Below are 24,234 nucleotides of genomic sequence, written 5' to 3'. Positions count from 1 at the left end.
TATGAGGGCAACATAAGTGGACATTTATGTCACCTAGAATCAAAACCTCGTCAAAGTTGGGCATAATGGTTGAGAGGAATGCAGAAAATTGGTGGGCGGTAAACGACAATAATTAAAAGTGGATTTTCAGGCCCAGGCCGTAGCGTAACGGTCTGGGCACCGGACTGGTGATCCAGTCGCGGTGTGCCGCGGGTTCGACTCCCGGACCCGACACAGCCTTTACCGCATGTCATCCCCCCATCTCTCTCCCGTTTCCTGTCAGCCTACTTTCTATCCCTTAAAAAATCAATAAAGGCGTAAGCCACAAAAAAATATCTTAAAAAAAAAAAAAAAAAAAAGTGGATTTTCAGAGTCCACTCTAATGACTTGGACCTCAAAACTGGGGTAGTGATCTGTGTTAACTAGGCGGCAGTTAAAGAGTTTCTTAAATATAGCTGCTATGCCACCACCACGTCCGGATCTGGGTGAACTGAAAAATGAGTAATTTTCCGGGCATGCTGCTATAAGTGGTGAACATTCATTTGTATTGAGCCATGTTTCAGTTAAAAATAAAAAATCTAAGTTATGGTCAGAAAGCAGTGTACTAATAAAAGCAGTTTTTTAGGTTATGGATCTTGCATTATATAGGGCCATTTTAACTAGGGTTGGGTATTTGGGTTGTAAGGGTTCTCTTTTCAAAGTGGAGAGGTTCTGGAGAACTACACCACGGTGTGAGGTACAAGTGTTAATATTTTTTCTGTCTAAAACAAGGACAGGAATGGGTTTCATATGTGTGGGGACATGTGGTGTGTTTAAGGATCTAGTGTTGATTAGGGCTATTTTTGGTGGATTTATGTAGGGGGGGCAGGGTGGATGAATTAGGTTGTTGAGCTTAATTCAGTTTTGATGCCTGTGACAGCCTCTCAGCTGGTCAAACAATGCTGCTCCGCTGTTCTACGACAGAAAAACAGGTGAGGACAAAGCGTACGACAGCTCCCGACCAGACGTGAGTTTTGAACTTTGTCAAGTTCAATTTCAAGCTTTGGCGGAAATGGTAAATGCCGAAGATTTCCGTAATTCCGGCGTGCACCCATATTTTGGCCTACGCACGGTTGATAAATGAGGGCCTATGCCTCTACACTACCACCCTCTACACCTGCCCCACCCAGAGGTACGCCATAAACACACTGTTCTATGCCTCTACCACCCTCTACACCTGCCCCACCCAGAGGTACGCCATAAACACACTGTTCTATGCCTCTACACTACCACCCTCTACACCTGCCCCACCCAGAGGTACGCCATAAACACACTACCCGACCAATATATCGGCCGGGCTCTAGAAATTCTTTGTTGAACAAGGTCCATTGTTCCAGTTTCAAGAAAGGTAGAAAGAGATCTGCCATTATTCGCCTTTTTACAAGCTCACAGTGAGTTCATCAGCCAAGAGACGAGCAGTTATTATGACTCACTCAACACCGTAGAAAAAATACATTTAGTCATAGATCAGAGACTACACATACTGTAATACTACACAATGTACAGATCACCCTTTTCAGCAGAAAATACACTATAGCTCCTTGTGTGTCACTTGCCAAACAACAATTAGCTTGTTGATGTTGGCTTGTTGATGGATATTTTTGGCAAGCAACATCCTTTGTAAAGTATAAATTAAGCTTAAACACTCACAAACCTCAATAGAAAATGCACTCTTTATTGGTCAACTGCTTTTCATGTTTTTGTTTATTAATGTTTTAATCCCTTCCCAGCTTGTCTTCCCCAAGACCTTCGACGGAGAAGTGTCGATATGACACGTCGCTCAGCCTGACTACCAAGCGCTTCCTGGACCTGCTGTCCCAGTCCCCAGACGGTGTAGTCGACCTCAGCTGGGCCTCGCAAGTCCTGGGTGTCCCGAAAAAACGAATCTACGACATCACCAATGTCCTGGAAGGAATCCAGCTCATCTCCAAGAAGTCAAAGAACAACATCCAATGGTTGTGAGTAGAAGACACCGAAACTCGGTTGCAGAATAATTATACCGGTGTAGAAGCCTTTGTTGTCACATATTGCAAACGGTAAAAAGAAAAATATAAGTGAGGTCGTGGTTACCAACTTGAAGAGGACGGCCACTTGACTCCTCATACACACACAGCTCTGCCTCCAACACGGAGAGATGGGGTCGTCTTGGTAAACCATGTCAAAATCTTGTATAGGTTTTGTCAATTATAGGTAGGGTGTGATTTTCTTTGGTTAAAATAAGTGTTAAAAAGCTATATATTGTGATAGTACTCAATGCTAGAGTGTTTGTTCAGTAACAGGATTCTCCATGTCTCCAGCTTTTTATTAAACAGAAAATACAGATTAAGCAAGTGTAATTGTAAGGGATGACACAAAGAAATGAGCAGACAAAATGGAACACTATAATCATTAATGGCTACTTTCTCCTGATTGGCTGCAAATTTGTCACCTACCTGAAAATGTTCTGTTTATTATGCTGAAGAAACAGCTATTATTATTATTGAACAAACACAAGTCTATAGCAATGATTACTATCAGAATATAGTGATTACCTGCCAGCTTCTCTGTCTAATGGGCGAATAGCAACAGACCAATCTTATGATACACCTAAGGACGTATACCTCCCATCACCTTAATTTTAATATATTATGAGTAAGTACGCCTTGCCGAGCCATGAAGAGCCCATCTCCTGTCTCTGTAGTGTGAGGCGGCTTAATGTTAACTACTGTTAAGAAGGCATTTGTAGGCCCAGGCCGTAGCGTAACGGTCTGGGCACCGGACTGGTGATCCAGTCGCGGTGTGCCGCGGGTTCGACTCCCGAACCCGACACGGCCTTTACCGCATGTCATCCCCCCATCTCTCTCCCGTTTCCTGTCAGCCTACTATCTGTCCCTTAAAAAATCAATAAAAGGCGTAAGCCGCAAAAAATATCTTAAAAAAAAAAAAGAAGGCATTTGTAGAATCGGCCTCAGGTCTTAATGACCCCACCAGCGATGCGATTTTGAAATCCAGCTCTGTTGAGCCTCCATTACAACAGGATTTTCAAAGCACCGTATCTCCAAAGGTTCGAGAGTTGTCCATGGTGCGCCGCCGTGCACCCGACGATCGTAAATCATCTGTGAGTTTGTACCGCAACGCTGAGAAAACGTAGCTGGTTGTACTGCTAGCTAAAGGCTGTGAGCTAATGCGAGTGGCGGTGTTCTCCAAGGGGCCAGCTAGGCACTCCAACGTTGAAGCGCAGGGGCCCTAGTGGTAAGAGGAAGGACTGCAGGCGGACCCGTGGATTCATGACGAGGAAACCCCGTGCAGCTTGGGGCTTTAACATTGAGCGCCCGGTTGCACTTCCGCATTTGGGCACTAAAGTTTGGTGCCCAAATGCTGAATCGGCGAAAAAAGGCGGAAGTAGACGGTCCTTCCGGGTGCTTCAAAACGCCACTGAGCAACTTCCACTGACATGAATAGCGGCGGGGGGGGGGGGGGGGGGGGGGGGCGGAGCTTCGCGCCAGATCAGTCTCCATCCTTTTAATACTATATGGTGTTCTCCTCCCGGAGGCCCGCACCTTCCTGTTCAACCCGGAAGGGGAAAAAAGCTCCGTGGAGGGGGAGCAGACGGCAGTGACCATACTGTGGTCTCGTGTTCCTCTGCAGGGGGAACCGCATGGACGGCGCGTCCGCTGCTCGCTATAAAGAAGTGCAGAGAGAGGTGCGTGACCTGACGGACGCCGAGGACCAGCTGGACGATCTCATCGCCAAATGCAACGTCCAGTTGCGGCTGCTCACTGAAGACTCCCAGAACAAGAAATATCCTTTTGCTTTTCAAGGCCATATTTGTGCCTTTTAGAGAGAGATGGGTCTACCATCCAGTGGTTCCCATCCTTACTGGATGGATACTGGATCAGGGGAGGACCCACTTGAAAATATTGAAGGAGTGTTCAGATGTGTGTACCTCCGTGTCTCATTAGTTGTTGCTATACATGTAGCAACATAATTATTATTAATATTTTTAAGACTTTGAAGGTTTTCAGAAGCCTTGGGGTTTGGTTTTAGAAGGCATTTTTAGAATCGGCCTCGGGTCTAAATGTCTTATTTGTGTATTTTTGAAAAATAGCTGATCTGTACTGTGTACAAGCTCACAAGGTGTGGGCTTGTATAGCTGAGTGATATTTTTGAAAGGTCATTCTGGATAATTATGTTATGGCTATCATTCAAATCAGTAATTTTGGTAGAGCCGTCTATGAGATCCTCTGGAAATCTTGCAGAAGTGGGTGGATTTGAAGTTGCTGTGAGTGAATTGACAGTAGAAAAAAAACACCTGTGGGTCATGCAATACCCTGGATGTAGCATACCTGACATTTCGACATATTCCTCAATTGTGATTTGACAATATTTGAAACAAAACTGGAGAATGTAATTTTGAAACATACTTTCAAAAAGCAAATCAAAAGGAAGACCACAAATAACCACACACATTTCACCCTCCCATTTACATCTGGCTCTTCCCTCTCGCCATTTGTGATTGGCCAGCTCTATGTTAATGAGGAGTGTGGTCATTTGTCATAGGCCAGCTGTATGTTAATGAAGTATGGTCTTTTTGTGATGCAATGTGAAGTGGCTGAACTGCGTGGTCATTCAGCTAGTAAGTAGTTTGGGTGCAGTGACACCTAACCTTCACCAGGGGGAGTTCTAACACAGTGCTGCTTGAGACTGAATTCTAGTGTAAGAACATCATTCTTGTCAAACACAAAGGACAGCAGGTACCCTGCATTAGAACATCATTCTTGTCAAACACAAAGGACAGCAGGTACCCTGCATTTGTTTGAAGAAAATGTTTGACTGGAACCACTTTATGTCTCAGTGTTACTGCATCCACTTAGAAATGTGAGATCTCGCAGGTCTTCTGGCCCTTGCCTTAAGGGCCTTCTGGTTGTTTCTAAGATCACGCTCACAACTAAGGATTGGTGTTTTAAAGCATTCTGTTCTACTTTAGCTATTGAAAAATGGCTGATCTACAAGCTCGTAGCAGGTCTGCTATTTATTTATTTTTATCGTGAAAATGCGGCACAAATATTTGAATATACTTTCAGAGCGAACGTTTTTAACTCAAATCTTTGGTTCCTGGAATAACATATTTTCAGATGGGGGTCGGCGGCCAATTACATAACATTGTTGGGGTCCTTGACATGAAATATGGAACACCACTGATACAGAAACATGAGGTATTTCAGAAAACTGTCAGAACTTTTTTTTCTTTTTTTTCAGGTCTAAATGGGTTAAGAATCTTTTATGTAACGGTTACATAAGCACTTTGTTTTTATCTTGTTTGTTTATGTATTTTAGTGTTCTATTTCTCTTGTTGCTCTGTTTTAACTTTTAACTGCTATTTTTGAAAAATCTGGAAAGTGTGATAACTTTGTAGAATCGGCATAAAGACAGATAAACATATCTGCCCGATAGCATTAACATGGCTGATGATCATGTTTGTCCTTAACCTGTGGCGTTCTCACGCTGGGCCATGTGCGCTGCCAGGACCTGAGGAAATCCTTTGATTCTCCAGACCAGCTAGTCATCGTGATCAAAGCTCCACCAGAGACCCAGATGCAGGTCTCTGAACCCAGCGAGGTACATGTAGCCACAGTTATTTTTGGATTATCACAATTATGTTACATATTCGTTACAATCTGTTTCCATGTTGGAAAAAGGTTCCTATATTTAAAAAATATATATGTAAAATGTGTAGGCCTATGTGAAGATGTTTAGGTGCCTTCCACACGAGAACGACTCGGGCTGTTAGCCCACCGCGCAGGTTTGTAAACGATATAAAACTTTCCTGCGTCCATATTGCGGTGATGTTAATTATGCATGTAGTCCAGACGAGAGCGGTATAGATCTCCGGACACCCAGAGAAAGCTGTGTGTATTGTAGGCTAAATGCATATGTGGCATTGTGGCATAATCATTCAGTAGGCATGCATGGGCATAATCAACTGTAGCTGATGTTCTTCTCTTCTTTTCATTACAATGTTAATGATTTTACATATAGGCCTACTAATATTCTCATATATCCTCTTCTGACAGAAGTAGGCTACAAAGTATACATAAGCATGAGATTCATCGTTTGCAGATCTTAATGCTCACAACGAGGGGCGGCATGATGCATTGTGAACTTCTGACTTTGACTTTGGAGATTAAATATATATTTGTTGGTGCGCAACACCTCTGAATGTCAGATAATTGCTCGTTTAGATTGATTGATTGCACATAGGCTATACAAAAGTATAAAAAAGAGCAATTAGAAACAGTGAAAACAGCCCGTTTTTAGAGCAATGTGAACAGTAAACAATGTGTTTATCCTACCTGGGGTCTCTCAATGCAAAGCCGTTTTGAAGTTGCACAAAGAATGTTTAATTTCCACCCAAGAAGACGAAGCACTTTGACGAGGTCCATGCGTTTTTTCTTGTCTTTCCAGATTGGTAATCACCATAATTTAGACTATATCTGTTCTCCGAAAATAGCTCATCTACAAGCTCACTGCATGGCTGCAGATCGGCTATTTTCTGAGAAGATATTTATAGATATTATCCCATTCTGACCTGAGATCAGATTCATACGAGGTTTCCACTGGACACACACTGGTCTGATTAACCATTCTAAAAATGTCAGTCGTTCTTCGATTTAAAAAAAATAGCAGACCTACAAGCTCATAGCGCGCCACTCGGTGGCGCGCTATGAGCTTGTAGATCTGCTATTTTCCAATAGCTAAAGCATAACATGATGCTAACACCAAAATGGGTTCCCCGTTCAGAAAAATGGCTACTGTAGGTGGACAAAGTCACGTCTCCAAACTTTCCCACTCTGTAAGGTGGTTTAACAATTTGTCCCCAAAAACGCTGTCTCCGTGTGACAGAAAGGGCAGATTGGCTGAATACTTCCCCGGGCAATGCAGAATACGTCCTCGTCTGGATGGCCCCTTAAAGAAATGTGACAATATCGAAAAGCGTCATAATTGATGCTCGCTTGGTGCATCATTATTGTGATTTGTGTTGTTGTGTTTTTCAGTCCTTTGCAGTGGATGCAAACTGCAGAGGAAGTGATTGAGTATAAATATGTCCATGGGATAATAGGACATCGCAAAATAACTAGATTTGTTTGATATTCTGTTTTGATATTCATCAGATAATATGTAAACATTGAACGTAGAAAGTGTAGGATTGTCTCGTGTGTGTTTGGACTAGGAGTGGGCAAGGAACCCTGCACCAAGAATAAGTTATACACAGACACAAGTCATTTGTGCACTTTTGTCAACTAAAGTACCATGTGTATTCCTAATTTGTACACGTGCCGTGTGTGTGTGTTAAAGGGTTACCAGATACAGTTGAAGAGTTCCCGTGGTCCCATTGATGTCTTCCTGTGTCCAGAGGACTGCTCTGATGTTTGCAGTCCTGTGGTTGGAACCAGTCCCTCCAAACCCAACTCTGACCCCACGCTGGCCCCTTCATCCTCTGACCAATTAAGTTCCAGAACCCCTCCATCAGCCCAGGAAGTGAGGTCATCATCACCAGCATCGACGACGTCGACCACAACGGCGGCCTCCCAGCAGGACTCGTCTTCGCTCGTCTTAGGTGGTGAGACAGGTACTTTTCTATTTCTTTACTGCGTCTTAGGTGGTGAGACAGGTACTTTTCTATTTCTTTACTGCGTCTTAGGTGGTGAGACAGGTACTTTTCTATTTCTTTACTGCGTCTTAGGTGGTGAGACAGGTACTTTACTATTTCTTTACTGCGTCTTAGGTGGTGAGACAGGTACTTTTCTATTTCTTTACTGCGTCTTAGGTGGTGAGACAGGTACTTTTCTATTTCTTTACTGCGTCTTAGGTGGTGAGACAGGTACTTTACTATTTCTTTACTGCGTCTTAGGTGGTGAGACAGGTACTTTTCTATTTCTTTACTGCGTCTTAGGTGGTGAGACAGGTACTTTTCTATTTCTTTACTGCGTCTTAGGTGGTGAGACAGGTACTTTTCTATTTCTTTACTGCGTCTTAGGTGGTGAGACAGGTACTTTTCTATTTCTTTACTGCGTCTTAGGCGGTGAGACAGGTACTTTTCTATTTCTTTACTGCGTCTTAGGTGGTGAGACAGGTACTTTACTATTTCTTTACTGCGTCTTAGGTGGTGAGACAGGTACTTTTCTATTTCTTTACTGCGTCTTAGGTGGTGAGACAGGTACTTTTCTATTTCTTTACTGCGTCTTAGGCGGTGAGACAGGTACTTTTCTATTTCTTTACTGCGTCTTAGGTGGTGAGACAGGTACTTTTCTATTTCTTTACTGCGTCTTAGGTGGTGAGACAGGTACTTTACTATTTCTTTACTGCGTCTTAGGTGGTGAGACAGGTACTTTTCTATTTCTTTACTGCGTCTTAGGTGGTGAGACAGGTACTTTTCTATTTCTTTACTGCGTCTTAGGCGGTGAGACAGGTACTTTTCTATTTCTTTACTGCGTCTTAGGTGGTGAGACAGGTACTTTTCTATTTCTTTACTGCGTCTTAGGCGGTGAGACAGGTACTTTTCTATTTCTTTACTGCGTCTTAGGTGGTGAGACAGGTACTTTTCTATTTCTTTACTGCGTCTTAGGTGGTGAGACAGGTACTTTTCTATTTCTTTACTGCGTCTTAGGCGGTGAGACAGGTACTTTTCTATTTCTTTACTGCGTCTTAGGTGGTGAGACAGGTACTTTTCTATTTCTTTACTGCGTCTTAGGTGGTGAGACAGGTACTTTTCTATTTCTTTACTGCGTCTTAGGTGGTGAGACAGGTACTTTTCTATTTCTTTACTGCCCATTCATCATAGAATCCATTTTAGTGTTTGTTTTTGCGCCTCAGTTCTGATGATCAGCTGAAACTTGTCGTCCCAAAGGCTCGTTTGAAAACCTGAGGTCTGCAGTGGCATTAAAGGATGGAACAAGCTACCTCTCCATATCAAATCGGCCCCCGCTTTTAAATCCCGCTTTGTTTCATTTTTTATTTCCATCCAGTTTGAGTTTCTGCATTGATTCGCTGGCTCTTGATGACCGTTTCTTTAGTTTTTTTGGTTTTATGTTTTATTTTCTTGTGCAACACTTAACCGTTTGTAAAATGTGCTCTGTAAATAAGTGCATTGGATTGGCTTTACTTGATGGGATCTTTAATTAAAATGTAAAACCGACGCTAGATTTCTGAGTCTGATGCAAATCCTGATTCCTAAAGACCAAACCATGATGTGCTCACCAATAGTTTGTCAAACCTTATGAGAACTTTTTTTTTTTTTTTTACTAGCAAACAAATACAAATCAGTTTTTGAAACAGAAAAAATAAACACAAACTCATGTTAAAAAATAGTCAATCTGCAAGCTTGTTTGTCTATTTTTTATTAAACTGCCGGACAACTCTCCCACCGGATCAGAAACCGAAAACTCAGATTAGGGAGTCTTGAGGAATAGTCTCTTACAATATAGCTGAGTGAAGATTCTTATAGATAGACAGAGAAAGGAATATCTGCATCTCTTGAGTAGTTTCTTATGAACTTGGTTTATTGAGCAAACACAGAAGCAGCACTCTATCTAGAGAAACAGACGCGTTTCGGCACGTCTGCTGTTCTCTATCATTTCAACCACCCACATTATAGGGGAGCTAGTTCAAATGTTGGGACATATGAGCTGCATAATTGCTTATACCGATACAGTCAAATAATGGCCCAAGTATGTATCGGTCGTGCTCTAATGTAAACCTAGGCAATGCTATCTTACCAAATTTCAATTGAGTATTGCCAGTGGTGGCTGAAACCCATTTGGTCATGAACAATTATAAAAATTATAAACCTTTCTCTCGCTTCTTTTCTCGCACACACCTGTCCTCAACAGACCTCTCACCCCTCTCCTCCTCCTTCGACTTCCTTAATGGTGAGGGGCTGGCACTCCCGTCCGATGGCTTCATTAACCTGTCCCCGCCACACTGCCACGACTATCACTTTGGACTGGAGGAACACGAGGGCATCCTGCAGGAATTTGTCCTGCAGGCCTCAAGGGAAGGTGAGAAATGGGGATAGTTTGCACCTGACATCAGGAGGAACATGTTGGGTTTCAAACTCCTTGGTGTGGAAGGATGCTTTGAAATGTTCCCTCAGCCCACCTTGAGAATGAATGCAGCGGGATTTCACTGCTCCACGGCTACAAGAACAACCCATCTCCCGCAAGCATCTTTAACCCCCCCCCCCCCCAAAGAAAAATGTACAGCACAGATCTAGCACTTATCATTGCCCATTTTTAAAATTTTAGCAAAAGAGTTTAGCTTTAGTATAGCTATTTAATGTATTTATATGAATAATGTTTTTATATTTTGTACTGAGGGAGATTGTTTTTTGTTTGTGGCGTTTGTGGTGGTTAACTGACTTTCACAGAGTAAAGTCATTAGTGTACAAATGGAACCAAATGGACAAGTGTCCATTGAATTCAGGGATAAATTGACATTCTACAGTGTAGAGCTGGTTTCATAAACCTAAATGTAAGACATCAACTCTTAAAGATGTTTAATACATAAGACCAGTGAACTAGGCATAATTCATGTTGATGAAACATGAATCTGCATGTTTCTTGCCCTGGCTTTCCCAAATGCATCAATCAGTTATAATTGACAAGACGGGGTCTAATAGTGGATCTCTGCTATACATACAGTATTGGACATACTGATCTCTGACCAATCAAGGAGGACTCTTGTATGTCACACGCATGGTCTGGTTGTGTCAGGTTCTAGTCTGTTTGGTGTAACTGTAGTTATCTGTTCCTCCAGATGAGGTGTACAGAAGATCATGCTGTGAAAGATGCGAACACGTCCACCAGGTCAGTTCATTCATAGGAAAGACTCTTGTTTCTGTCTCTTAATAAATGCTAAATGGTGCGTTATATATATATAACGCCTTTATCCAAGGAGCTTTACATAGATGGTGCATTACATTTACCCATTCACACACACACACATTCACACACCTTTACATAGATTGTGCATTGCATTCACCCATTCACACACCCATTCACACACCTTTACATAGTGTGCATTACCTTTACATAGATGATTGTGTATCACATTCACCCATTCTCTCACTCACACACACACACACACACACACACACACACACGCACACACACACACACACACACACACACACACACACACACACACACACACACACACACACACACACACACACACACACACACACACACACACACACACACACACACACACCCTCACACACACACACACACACACACACACACACACACACACACACACACACACATATTCACACACCTTTACACAGATTGTGCATTCAATTCACCTATTCACACACCCATTCACACACCTTTACATAGTATTTGATTTGATTTATTTGATTAATTCATGACACAATTCACCAAAGTGCATAGTACAGTATAATTATCCGGATTGCACAAAAAGGCAGAGGACTTAATTCCATTGGGATCCAAATAAATACATTAATTATTGCAGCATGGTACGTTGTAGTATGCAGTATAGTAAGAGAAACCTATGAAAATCTGGGAACTAAATCGTTACCAAGAAATGTCTTCACCAATGTGTTTCTGAAGGTATTAAAAGATTGAAATTCAACTCCCGTGGGAAATTTGAGTTTTTTGACCATACCTTAACATCCTATATAAGGCAACAACATCTTTCTTCATTCATTCTTTAAGTAGCATTTGACATCGGAAACTAGGGGGTTTTCATGATTCTGAATCCATTCCAAGCATTATAACCTCCCACTCCTTGGGAGGAAAACAGCCATTGCCGTCATCACAAATGTGATGAGGTCAGTGTTTTATGTGCAAAACGAATGCTTGGAATGGATTCAGAATCATGAAAACCCCCTAGTTTGACTACTACTGAAATAATTATGACATTTGGACTATAGGATGTTAATGGTATGGTCACATATTATGCTAATAACTCAAATTTCCCACGGGAGTTGAATTTCAATCTTTTAGTACATGTTATTAGACACCTTTAGAAATACATTGGTGAAGACATTTCTTGGTAACGATTTAGTTCACAGATTGGTCAAATACCTGATAAAATGCCCTTATCTCACTCATAAAACATGCATTGACTTGGTACAGATTAACAGATATCACTACTTGCTGGTGCTCCATGTATTGTGACTGAGATTCAACGTTCATAACATGAATTGATGCCTTGGGTTTGGTTGGTAGAGCTACGGCAGTAAGAGGATCATTCCTGAGAAACTCTCCAGAGGGCGCTATCAGTGAGTCTGAACATCATCTACCCTTCTGCTTTAATTCATATGACATAAACACAACCACAAATGTATATTCATTGCATTGGAGCAGTGTGATTTCTGCACGAACAGCGTGTGTGTGTGTGTGTGTGTGTGTGTGTGTGTGTGTGTGTGTGTGTGTGTGTGTGTGTGTGTGTGTGTGTGTGTGTGTGTGTGTGTGTGTGTGTGTGTGTGTGTGTGTGTGTGTGTGCGTGTGTGTGTGTTTGTGCGTCGTTGCTTCAGGGCACGGCTGGAAGCAGAGGGGACATACGAGTGTGAGTCGACAGGCTTGATATTGGAGGTGTCGGAGCCAGTTGTGGTTCGCTATTCTGTCCTGCCCTGGTCCAAGTTCGGCAGGTTGGTCCAGAAGCCCTGGATGATCGCTGGGCCCACATTCAACGTGGAGACGGTCCCGAAGGATGACTCTGCCCTCAAGTCCATCCAGCTCCCTCACTCCCTGTGCCTGGCTGGTGAGAACAAATCGTCCCCTCCATTACTTTTACATTTTTTGTCTCCACCAGGCCGAAGGCAAATTTTGCACACACACTCCCTGGATGCCAATGATGAACCCCTGCCCCACATTCCAGAACGGCCTGTTATAGCGCCACCAGGAGGTCGACTTTTGAAAAACAATTTTTTTTATATTACTCCTCCAGATTCTGTCCAACAATCCTGCAAATCGTTACACAGTATCTCTTGTTTTCAAGACGGATCTGTCCCATATTTCATATTCCATCCTGATTGGCTAACATTGTCTTTCAAAGTTTGCAGGATTGGCCCGTTTTGAACAAAAAGCCTCAAATTGTGAACGCAGCATGCAATTTACGTGACATCTTTCACAGACTTTCCTACTAGGCTGAGAAATATATCCCACCCTTTAACATTGGCCTGTTATAGTGCCACCAACAAGTGGATTTTTGCAAAACACATTTTTGGAACAAAATGCCCTCTAATCATCCAATTGCAATCCAAGGCGTAAGAAGAAATGGCACCCTTTTCACATTGGCCTATTATAGCACCACCAGGAGGCCACAACCTGACCTGACCTGCCCTGGTGGAGACCTGTGCCCTGAGGGGCACTTTAACTAGTTTTTTACTTACCCTTTTTACAACCCCTAATTGCTCCTGATGTGCAGGTTGGTGCCTTGCATGGTTTCCTCCGCCATCGGTGTATGAATGTGTGTGTGAATGGGTGAATGTAATACACAATCTCTGTTAAGCGCCTTGGATAAAGGCGTTATATAAATGCACCATTTACCATTTACCATTGTCTTCCATGCGTCTTTTCTTGTTTTCTCTGCAAAAACTGTCCTTCCTTCCTTCCTTCCTTCCTTCCTTCCTTCCTTCCTTCCTTCCGTGCATTGTGTCTTATCCCAGGCCTAGTGGAAATGGAGACGGTATTTTGCGTCCTACACATCACTAGCAAGGATCCTGTCATTGAGCCAGCGGAGTCCTCTGGTAGCCATGTGAAGTGGCGTGTGTCCTCGCTGTCACCTGGCACTCCCATCGTCAGAAACACAACGCCGTTGGAATACCACGGAGCCGTGCTGATCTACAAGGATCTGAGCTGTGACCACGACGACGTGCTAACCTTACAGATCTACCTCGTCCCCAACAACAGCCCGGCGCACGTTGAGGTGAGGATTGCTCCACAGTGGAAACAGAAAGATTGCATTTGTACACGTTTTAGCATAACTGAGTGTAATGATAACTGCATTTACATTTTATCGCAACTGAGCGCAAAAGAGCTTGTGCCCGTCACACAGTTTAAGTTCAGAAACCAATCTGTGTCTCATAGGAGGGCTGTGGGCGGTCCAGAAACCAGTCCACCAGTGACATCATCGTTAGGCAGATTTATTTTTTAAACAAGATAACCTCTTTAACCCCACGGGGGTCCGGGAGGGAAAATCTAAAATATCGGAGTTGGAACCTGAGACCTTGACCAGCCCCATTTACCCGCTGAGAGCTATTCATGAGGTGGACAGCCCCAATCCCCCGCCGGCGGGGGATTGTGGCTCAAAAGGTTTTTAAACTATATTTAGATTATTATTATCGTGAGAACGATGGCTTCCATTTTCGCATTGCAACTTTTCAGGAATAGACAGCTTGGATTCCCCATCGATGATGTCACTGGTGGACGGGTTTCTGAACTGTCCACAGCCCTCCTATGAGACACAGACTGGTTTCTGAACTGACCACAGCCCTCCTATGAGACACAGACTGGTTTCTGAACTGCCCACAGCCCTCCTATGAGACACAAACTGGTTTCTGAACTTACCACAGCCCTCCTATGAGACACAGACTGGTTTCTGAACTGCCCACAGCCCTCCTATGAGACACAGACTGGTTTCTGAACTTACCACAGCCCTCCTATGAGACACAGACTGGTTTCTGAACTGCCCACAGCCCTCCTATGAGACACAGACTGGTTTCTGAACTGACCACAGCCCTCCTATGAGACACAGACTGGTTTCTGAACTGACCACAGCCCTCCTATGAGACAAAACTCTGATGCTGGCATTCAAAGCAACCAAAGGTATGGCTCCCCCATATCTTACAATTATGATCGAAACCTACAAACCCTCCCGCGCACTCATATCAACCAACGCAGGGAAGCTGGAAGTACTTTCACTAAAAACGCCGGGACAACGCTCCACACGTCCCAAACTCTTCTCCCTTCTGGCTCCAAAACTATGGAATGAACTTCCCATTACAGAACTGCAGCATCCACTCCAAATCTTCCACTGTAGTCTGAAAAGCCCACCTCTTCAGACTCCATCATGGCCCGTAGCCCTAGCCCCGACTTTTTATGTAGACTTATAGATTTTTATATAGACATAGCACTATACATGCATAGTTCCATTTTATAGATATTCAACTGTTCTGTTCTTAATTACGTATGATTCATGATAACTACTTGTTGTTACGTATGTGATGTATTGCCATGTTGTTGTTCCTGCTTAATATAAGTCGCTCTGGATTAAGAGCGTCTGCTAAATGCCTAAATTGTAAATTGACTAATACTTACATAATTGAGCTGGAAAGAACTGACTGAATTGGTTCTATACCTTTTCTGCCTCTTCTCTTCCTCTGAAAAGCACCCTAACCTTGTCCACCTGCATGTCCTTGTGCGTGGCAGAACATCCGGAAGGCTTTGCTCAGCTGTTCCGCGAAGCGTTTCGGGAAAGTTGAGAAGAATGCCTGCACCAGTCTTCCACTGGTAGAGCACGCCACCTACTGTCTCACGAGTGAACACGCTGGGGTAGAAATAGTCCCTGTGTCCCCTATGGTAGGTACTGTACACTCTCACATGTACTCCCAGTGTCCCCTATAGGGTAGGTACGCTCACATGTTCTCCCCGTGTCCCCTAGGGTAGGTACGCTCACATGTTCTCCCCATGTCCCCTAGGGTAGGTACGCTCACATGTTCTCCCCGTGTCCCCTAGGGTAGGTACCCTCACATGTTCTCCCCGTGTCCCCTAGGGTAGGTACCCTCACATGTTCTCCCCGTGTCCACTAGGGTTGGTACTTGGTACCCTCACATGTTCTCGAAAGGAACTGGTCGGAATAACGTGTTCCTTCCACGGAATCCACACGCTACGTCTGGCATAGAGGTTAGTTCAGTCCGCTGCCCCCCCCCCCCCCCCCCCCCATGTTGGCAGAGGGAGTGTAGCGCCCAGGAATACATAATTCCTAGAATACATAATAGATAATTGACACTGGGTGAAACAATGGTGTAAGTTAATGTATTAATATAATAGTATTAATATAATATAATAGTATTAATATAATGTATTAATATTATTATTAATATTTCCTATCCTCTTCTTTTGCCTCGATGTATGTTTTTATGCTCTGTGATGTGAAGCACTTTGGTTCGACCTCAGTCGTTAGAAATGTGCTATACACATAAAGTTTGATTTGATTTATGTGCGCGTGCAGGGCTTGATGTTCACCCTGGAGGAACTGATAAACCCAGGTTACTACGAGGTGGAAGTAGAGCATGAGGGAGATGAGAAGATGAGGTTTCAACTTCAACGTGAAGACAAGGCAGAAAAGGCAACATGGCATGCAAACATTCGAAAAGGTACCTACATACAAAAATACTGTTTGCACACAGCAGTGTTGATTTTGATAGCAAATTTGTATTTAGTTTTAGTCATAGTCTTTTAAATTTGTCACATTTTAGTAATCTTAAATGTTTTACTGTTAGTCTATAGTCTACTCCCAGAATGCCAAGCAAATTATATTTCAAATCAAGGCGCCATGGAGGCACTGTAACAGGGCCCTTTACTGTAACAGGGCCCTTCACTGTAACAGGGCCCTTCACTGTAACAGGCCCTTCACTGTAACAGGGCCCTTCACTGTAACAGGCCCTTCACTGTAACAGGGCCCTCCATGGTGGCACTGTAACAGGGCCCCTCACTGTAACCTGCCCTTCACTGTAACAGGGCGGCACTGTAACGGGCCCTTCACTGTAACAGGGCCCTTCACTGTAACATGGCCCTTCACTGTAACATGGCCCCTCACTGTAACAGGGCCCTTCACTGTAACATGGCCCCTCACTGTAACAGGGCCCTTCACTGTAACAGGGCCCTTCACTGTAACAGGGCCCTTCACTGTAACATGGCCCCTCACTGTAACAGGGCGGCACTGTAAAATGTATTCAGTCACATTATTTTCAGATTCTATTCCAATGCATTTTTGTTGCAGGCCCTGGGGTAGGCAACCCAACCTGGCGGAGACCTGCTCTAGTTTGTGCATAATGTCTTTAAAAGCTTGTATGCTTGAAACGTCCAGTGTTTTTTTTAATCAGTGTATAACTAACGGCCGTGACTTGTGTCCCCCGCGCCAGGTGACTTGGAGAGATGCACCGAGGTACAGCCATGCCCACGGAGCATGTGTAAGCATCTGCTCTTCACTGTTGCACTCAACCCACAGTTGCATTAGCCTGTTTTAAATAAATTCCACATCCACAAATATATATTTTTTTTTTTTCCTCGCTTTGCTGAGTGTTTTCTTTTTAGTTTTTAGATATACATAATTCATTATGTAACTTTGCAGTGGACTTCTGAACAAGGCTGCTTATCTTTGGTTCTCTTCTCCAGCTGGCTTGGTGTCCCGCACAGAGGAAAGGCCAAGCAAAAGGACTTTATGTAAGCATGATAAATTGAGGGAGGGAAGTCCGGAGCGCTCCGGTGGAGCTGTTGCCCCGCGACCCGACTACGGATAAGCGGTTGCAGATGGTTGGATGGATGGATGGATGATACATTAGTTTTCTGTTGTGTGATATAATATAATATGGTATTTTCAGCATGGTAGAAACAGAGTGTGAGGTCCATCTGTCTGTTGTGTGATATAATATAACATGGTATTTTCAGCATGGTAGAAGCAGAGTGTAAGGTCCATCTGTCTTACAGGCGGAGCAATCTCGGCGCAGCGATCAGAAGAAGGACCTCCCAGTAAGAGACTTTGTCTCCCACAGGAGAGAGGAGGTGATTTTACATTGTCTGTCTGTCTGTCTGACTGGTTCGCTGGCTGGCTGGCTGGTTGGCTGGCTGGCTGGTTGGCTGGCTATATACATCCACATAGAATAGCAGCATTCTAAGGTTGGCAAGGAACATCACCTCAAACCTCAAGCCTGAGTAAAAAGAAGGCCGGTGGGTTCTTACACTATGAATGATTCCTATCACAAGTAAAATCCTCAGTGTAAATTTGGATCTGCAATATGGTCCGTTGTAGAAACGTGTTACCCTATAACTCTCCATCACACTTTCACAGACTCAGACATCGTCACCGAGAAGCAGCTGATGCAGGTGGCCGGTCAAATTGGAACAGCGTGGAGGCAGGTCGGCATATCACTGGGCATCGCTGAGGTTGAGATGCAGCGGATTGAGTCGGACCATCCACAGCACGTGGACAGAGTTTATCAAATGCTGTACCTCTGGAGAAAACGCCAGAGGACAAACGCCACAGCTGTCCACTTACACACTTCGCTTACAGGGTTAGACAAATACCTGGTACCCGATGCTATAGACTTCCTACTGGAGGAAGGTTTGCATGTCCCAAACTGGCCAATTCATGTTACAGAAGGTAATAAAAATCCCAAAACACAGTAAACATACATTAACAAGAACAGACAGGTCACATACAGTATGAAGTGTGTGTGTGTGTGTGTGTGTGTGTGTGTTTAGAGAAATAGTTAGTTTCAACACAAAAGTACTAGTAGTTGTTTTTAATTAGCGAACTGTATGCAACAAAGTCTTATGCACACCTGTATGCTCTGAGGCGGGTGCGTAGACAGGGCTCATTGTATTCACCTGTATGCTCTGAGGGGGGTGCGTAGGCATGACTCAATGTATTCACCTGTATATGCTCTGAGACGGGTGCGTAGGCAGGACTCAATGTATTCACCTGTATGCTCTGAGGTGGGTGCGTAGGCAGGACTCAATGTATTCACCTGTATGCTCTGAGGGAGGTGGATAGGCAGAGCTCAATGTATTCACCTGTATGCTCTGAGACGGTGCATGTATTCAGGCATTTGAGATGCCTGAAGAAGGTCTTTGACCGAAACGTTGCCAATAAAGTTCGTATTGCAAGTGCGTACGGTGTGCGGGTCTTTGTGCACTTTATATGCATTTTTCTGAATTAGCGAACTGGACATTTTGGACCGAATGTTTACTTTATGTCCTTCTGTTTTAGCTGAAGTTTTTATTTGTGTTGTTTCTCATAAAGCGCACGTCCGTTGTCCTTCAAGTTCCACGGCCTCTCCCACCCCTCACTGGGGAGAATTCCGGGAGGAAAATCGGGGACGGGGTGAGTTGTCCTGTTACCGTAATATAATTGCAGAATACGTCTGGTCGTATTCAAATAATTTACAAAAGGTTTCACACCTTGAATTTAAATGTTCATTGCAGCACATGAAAAGTATCGTGTTTTCCTTCCTCTGCCAGGCGCCTCTTCCTGCTACACATTCATGCCCACAGCTACAGAGCATCTCAGAACAAACAAGACGGACCTCCAAGCTATCCTGAGGGCAGAAATTGGACATGTCATCCAGTGTGTGTTTCAACATGAAGCAAAGCTCCTGGTGGACTTGGAGTATTATAGGCTGAAGAACATCTCAGAGTCTGACTCAGTCAAGGCAGCTACTGAACTGGTGGACAAGATGATGAGCAAGGGAGAACCGACCTGTCAGGCATTCCTGTCTCTGCTACGAGACCCCGAACTAACGGACATGCTTCCTGGTCTGGGGAACATGATCTGGTTCTCATCCATGCAGCCAGGGTTTGAACTGACAACACAACCACAAGCTTCCATGCAGCCAGGGTTTGAACTGACAACACGACCACAAGCTACTGATTCAAAGCTATCGTCTCAGGTTAGCCAGCCACCAAAATGTGGAACGCCCTACCAACAGTAATCAACACATGCAAATCCCCTGACTCCTTCAATACCGTACTGGCCCCCCTCACCCTGTTTTTTCCCTTTTTGCCTCTGATGATTTCCTGTTTTTGGCTATATAGAAATGTATATTTGTATGTCTAAATGTTTTGACGAATTGAAAACGGTGGGCCCTATTGTAAACAAGTGTAATGCTTTTATGGTGTCGTCCACTCACAGTTAACAGTCTTTGTATTGAGTTGTGCTTGAAATGTACATAGTGACCGCTGAACATTTGAGACAAAGAAAGGAATCAACCAACTTTATTGTCAGAACAGTTGCAGGTAAAAGTAAGGTGAAACTCTTATTTATGCAGCCTTCCACATGTGCAGTTCAAGGAGTAAAACAAGAATTAAGTAAAGAATGTAAAATGAAATGAGCACAAAAGTGAAAATATAAGCAGCATGTTGAAATCAGTATCATGTATTTGACATTTCTTTTTTTTTTTTTTTATCCCACGATTTTTCACCCCTGTGTCAATCATCTAATGTGAGCCTGGGCTCTACACACCCTCCACCAACCTAGTCCCCCATACTGTATATGGGGGACAAGGGGAGAGCAACGGACTTGAACCTTAGAGTATATATATGAATAGAGAAGGCACCCAGAGGAAATCTTGAGGCGAAATGGACATAGTGGCCAAATGAAGGTATTGCAGCCTGGCCCCAAACACATGAACGCGCTGTCCGTTGACTAACATTGTACACGTTCACGACGGACGACGCTCGTGCGCGTTCAACGGCAGCACGTTCATGTGTTTGGGGCCACTCACCATTGCAATCCGTCCCAGAATGCACTCTGTTCCTACCAGGAAGGAGGAGTGAATCCGCCTCATGTGCTTTTGAGCAACTTAATGCAAGTGGATGGGAGGAGAACTCGGGTGTCTTCTCTATAGATATATAACTCTATGACTTGAACTCATGCTTCCTTCATGCCTGAGTGTCCAAGTTGCTCCTTTACACCTGACAGGGGGGAGTTTCCCTGGTTGGACGTAGCGCGTGGAAGGAACACGTTATTCCAACCAGTTCCTTTCCCTCCATCAGGCGCCCCGGCTGGCCAGGGGGAGGCAGTTTAGTTACCAGGATTACTGCATGTTTTTTGTGAGGGTACCTACGGACACGGGGAGAACATGCAAACTCTACACAGAAAGGCCCTTTCGCCAACCCCGCCTTCGGGTATGGGCACTGATGACGCGGAGGAGGAAACACGCCCACAGCGCCCACAGCGCCCCGAGCGGGAATCGAACCCAGGACCTTCTAACTGTGAGGCGACAGCACTACCAACTGTGCCACCGTGTATTTGACAATTACTAAATCGTAATGTAAACTATGGAACTCTACATTGTCTGAAGGAAGCCACACAAAGATACCTTTTACTCGTATACCTGTACACAGGATGTGAACTTTGAGCACACACTGGATCACCTCTGCTCTGACTTAACCCATTTTGGACTGGTCGATGCTAACATTTGCTCAACCTTTTTCATGTCAAGGACCCCCAGAATTATCTATATTGGGCCACGGACCACTACAAAATATGTAGTTCCAGGGACCCCCCAGAAGCAAATATTTTAGTTAAAAATGTTCGCTCTGAAATATATATTCAATGATTTGCGCCACATTTTAACGATTTTTCTAAAATAGCAGACCTACATACAAAGCTTGTGGTGCGCCACTCGGTGGCGTGCTATGAGCTTGTAGATCTGCTATTTTTCAATAGCTAAAGCATAACATAATGCTAACACCAAAAGGGGTTCCAGCCCAGAATTGTTAACTGTGTCTCCGTTGTGCATCATATCCCCTTAAAAAATATTTTATATGTACATTTATATTGTAAATAAATATAATTGTTTACACTTTTAAACAAGCCGTGTGTCTTCCTCCTTTTTGTTATGGGCCTTAGAGCCAGGTCGTAACATTAGTCGTAAATGGTATAATATTATTATTACCCTGTGGCGACTGGTTCAAGAGGTAGAGCAGGTCGTCCAATGATTCATGGGTCGGCGGTTCGAATCCCAGCTCTGAGAGTGTCCTTGGGCAAGACATATGGCTAGTATTAGAGGTGATATTCCTTGCTAACCTTAGGATGCTGTGGATGTATAGAGCCTCTGAAGTGGTTGTCCAACAATCTTTGAACAAATGTATAGTTGTTGCAGCATTTTTTTACTTTAAGGCTACAGACAAACATCCATACCAGGTGGTACTAGTCTACAGTACTACTGAAGCAAGCAGAGCACGCAAGTATTGTGGTCGTAGGCCTACTGGCTTTTTTATGCGTATGCTCGGAGGTTAATGGTGACGTAATTAGGATATGTTTCATTGCTGGGTGAATTAAAGGTAATGTCTGTAGGCTATGTATGTATACATGTATGTAATCTGAAACCTACCTTTAGAGTTTAGACCTATTGTCACCATCGAAAGCCAGTTATAACCTGACATTGATACATATCTTAATTACGTCACCATCAACATCTAGTATATATATACCTCCGAGCATACGCATAAAAAAGCCAGCCGACCACAGTATGTAGGCTACTTTCAACTTACAACTTCATATACGTTACCTGGGAACAGAGCGGCTGGGAACAGATCGAGAGGCATTCCGACGCACCCCCATTCTAACCCTGTAAAACATTGAAATTAAATAGTAAAGTCGGGTTATAACTGGCTTAATGGTGACTTAATTAGACTTTAGTATTTAATTTCAATGTTTTACAGAGAGGAGGCTAAGATTTGAAAGTTCGTAGGGTTGACAGTACAATGTGCTGAGCACATTGTACTGTCAACCCCTACGAACCCCTACGAACTTTCACATTGTGCTCTGCTTGCGCACAAGTATAGGCACTCGACAGAGTGCAGTTCTAGAGTTTTTATTATTATTATTATTAGTGTGGTTGCCCGAATGGGCAACCAGACTCTTGTAACTGTGACACTTTATTATTTCACTGGAGTAGTCTTTATTTTGACGCTTTATACCTCCCACACTGTACGCTGTACGCACTTGAGCCATATGTCAAATTGACCGGAAAAATCGGGAATCGTGTGCTTGTATTTTGTTAAGAGAAATGTTGTATAGTTTAATTGATATGAATTTATTAGTGAATTAAATTTCCCCATTGACATGAATGGGAAAAGGCAAAAATTCACATTCAAGTATTTGTTCCTCGGAGACTGTAATCACTATAGTTACAAAACTTTTAGGGATAATTCAACATTATCCCTAAAATTATTTAACCTTAAAATTTTATCGGTCGGCCTCATGGTGGCGCTATAACAGCCCACTTTATCTTTTGGCTTATAACTCTTGAACCATAGGTCGTAAAATAAAAAATATTTTTTCCCTGGATTCCTTGGGTCATGACGCATCTCCCCATATAGGCCACGCCCATTTCCGCCATGATAGATTTTCCGCCATTTTGAATTTTGTCCAAAACACACTTTTTGCTTTTCCTCCTACAGATTTTGTCCAAATCTCACAGAAATCGGCACACGTGATCTCTGGACCCATCCAATTAAAACTGAACAGCCTAAAAATGGTGGTCCCGTGGCTCAGATACCGAATGAATAAAGGACCTCGACTTGATGCAAACAAATAGTTGTGTTTGTTAAGAAGAAAATAAACTCGGTCATCGACTGGGAAATGAACCCGGGCCCGGTTGTTCACATACCATCGACGGTATCCATTGGGCTACTGGATCATGGTTTTATAATGTAGTTAGTAACATATATGAACACAACACAGTAGGAACAGAGCATTCTGGTTCACGACGGCAGCACGCTAGCTAGCTAACGAACTAGCGTGTTCGTTAGCAAGCTAGCGTGCTGCCGTCGTGTACGTGCACAATGATAGTCAACGGACCAGCGCGTTCATGTGTTTGGGGCCAGGCTGCAATACCTTCATTCGGCCACTATGTCCATTTGGCCTCAGGGTTTCCTCTGGGTGCCTTTTCTCTATTCATAATATACTCTATGCTCACAATGGTGGTCAGTGGCTCAAATGGGTCTGAGAGGCTAAATGGCCTCAAATGGTGGTCCGTGGCTGAATAAATAATCGACTAGAGGTGAACAGAGTAGTGTTTAGATGGTTCTGTTATGACTGCATGCTGTAGTGTTTAGATGGTTCTGTTATGACTGCATGTTGTAGTATTTAGATGGTTCTGTTATGACTTCTCCTCTGCATGCTGTAGTCGTGTTTAGATGGTTCTGTTATGACTTATCCTCTGCATGCTGTAGTGTTTAGATGGTTCTGTTATGACTTCTCCTCTGCATGCTGTAGTGTTTAGATAGTTCTGTTATGACTTCCCCTCTGCATGCTGTAGTGATTAGATGGTTCTGTTATGACTTCTCCTCTGCATGCTGTAGTGTTTAGATGGTTCTGTTATGACTTCTCCTCTGCATGCTGTAGTGTTTAGATGGTTCTGTTATGACTTCTCCTCTGCATGCTGTAGTGTTTAGATGGTTCTGTTATGACTTCTCC

This window comes from Protomyctophum parallelum (assembly GCF_964188405.1).
Source record: "Protomyctophum parallelum genome assembly, chromosome: 13".
NCBI lineage: Eukaryota > Metazoa > Chordata > Actinopteri > Myctophiformes > Myctophidae > Protomyctophum > Protomyctophum parallelum.
This window is presented reverse-complemented; position numbering follows the sequence as displayed.